General features: G+C 37.6%; 1 long non-coding RNA gene across 1 annotated transcript; it reads right to left on the bottom strand.

Moving 5' to 3' along the window:
* Positions 1 to 977: 977 nt before the first annotated feature.
* LOC119646460 lies at positions 978 to 1,472 on the bottom strand. Its single transcript, XR_005248743.1, has 2 exons — positions 1,398 to 1,472; positions 978 to 1,332 (listed from the first exon to the last, which is right to left on the bottom strand). It is a non-coding gene; the product is annotated as an uncharacterized LOC119646460 (long non-coding RNA).
* Between the last annotated feature and the right edge of the window lie 672 nt (positions 1,473 to 2,144).

Genomic DNA, 2,144 nt, shown 5'->3' with positions numbered 1-2,144 from the left:
TCTTCATTATCGTAAGACGCCATTCATTGTCTTTTGTAGTCGGACAGCACTCAGAATAATAGAGACCGGCAGATGGATGACATGGTGGTAAATTTTCGATTTGAGACGTTCGCTGACACGTCGATTACAAAGAACACCAGTTGTGGAATGCCACATCATCCAGGGCGTGAAGCAATTTCATAACGCAGTTCTCCATTGGCTGATATCATTAACCCGAGATATTTAAATCGGTCAGTTCTGAGCAGGTTACTTGACAGAACTGAGCGATTTAAATATCTGCAGTCAATGCTATCAGCCAATGGAGAACTGCGTTATGTTCCTCACAGAGAGAAACACAAAACCTTTTAACCTGAAGCGTCAAGCTTCCGGTTTCCTGACTTATATGTTGGTTGCTAACACTGAAATCGTTTGGTATTCCTTGTCATAGATGACTTCAGTCTAATGAGGTTAAGGAATAATTGTTTTATGCAGAGGGACAGAGATGGAAAACATAAATAGATCCTCTTTTCAACTTAAGAAGGATTTCGTCTAGAACATTTACCGAACTGTTTTGGTTCTAAATTCTTAAGAATTGTGTACTTTCCTTTGAATATTTCTTGTGTGTCCTTGAATTGGTATTTCTTGTTTTTATTGACTCTATAACATTCTTCATTTTCTATATTTAACATTCAACAGATGCTGCGACTTGCCTTACTATTTGTTGATTTTGATGTTAAAATTATCATTACATCAACGTCAGCTGAAATGAATCTCAAATGTAAGATACAAACGATTTCTGCTCTTGTAATTCGTTTGGTTCTTATTCAGTCGTTTTGGGAATTAATGTCAGATTTGGAGAGAAGTTCAAGGACTGAAGTACAGAAATGATTTGTTTGAAAACAGTCTTAGCCGTTCCCTGGGTCTACCCGCCATCTTCGGAAAAAAAGGAAAATTGAGACTACATAAACAAGATAACGAAAATGGTCAACAACAGCGAAATCATTTCATGAATTTTCCTTTAATATTTGTTTACATATTGTGAATAATTTTATGGACTTATTGTTTCCTACCAATTTTCAGTTTTGATTCAGCTGAACAGTGTCCACGAGTAAACATTTCACCGAGTTTAATTGCGTACACTTCCCATTAGCACGGTCAAAAGAATGTTTTTCATTCCCAGATTCACTTGTTTTTAATAAATAAATTAGCATTGCATTGTGTAGCACTAAAATGGGAAAACAACTAGAAAGAAGCATAAAAACGTAACAATATTTTCAACTTGCCAACATAATAGCTTTTCAGATTGGCATGTCCTGACAATTTTCAGATTTTCCAATGCACTTCCATTCAGTCCTGGAATCAATTCAAATTAAATTATTGCCTACGTTGTTTGGCTTTTGTTTGTAAATAAAATATACATAAATATGTATTGTAATTGGTGCTGGAGGAAAATTCAAAGTTCGAACTGACAATCATGGTTATTTCTGATGATTCGATAAAGAATGACTGATAAATGAGAAATATTCGTTGGGGACGACTATGGCAGTCGGCAGTTCATACCTATGATTCCTGCTATTCAAAAATTTAGCAAAATTAAATCATAAGCCATTTAGTGTCACATTGCAATAAAAAGATTTGATTGCTCGTGGGTGCAGATACAAGTTAACGACTCGTTCATCAGGTAAATAATCAAGTCGGCAATACAATACAATACAGCAACACGAGTTAGAGCATCGATCGGTGCGAATGTGATCAAAAGGTATCACGCCAATAGTCCAACGCAACATCTATGTCTCCATTACCGCAAGGCGCCGTTCGTTGTCTTTTATAGTCGGCCAGCACTCAGAACCATAAAGGGCAACAGGACGGACGACATTGCGGGAAATTTTAGATTTGAGACGTTCGTTGATACGTCGATCACAAAGAACACCAGTTGTGGAATGCCACATCATCCAGGGCGTGAAGCAATTTCATAATGCAGTTCTCCATTGGCTGATAGCATTGATCCGAGGTATTTAAATCGCTCAGTTCTGGGCAGATCACCGCCGCTGACAGTCTGCCTGTTTCATGGGGATCGGTCGTCGAAAAATCCGGTTTTGTTTAGATTGAATCTGAGACCCTGTTGCATGAGGCGATCATTCCATTTTTGGATAAGTTGAAGTTGC

Source organism: Hermetia illucens, chromosome 1, assembly GCF_905115235.1.
Source record: "Hermetia illucens chromosome 1, iHerIll2.2.curated.20191125, whole genome shotgun sequence".
Classification (NCBI taxonomy): Eukaryota; Metazoa; Arthropoda; class Insecta; order Diptera; family Stratiomyidae; genus Hermetia; species Hermetia illucens.
The sequence above is the reverse complement of the archived record's forward strand: the minus strand, read 5'-3'. Positions and strand labels throughout refer to the sequence as shown.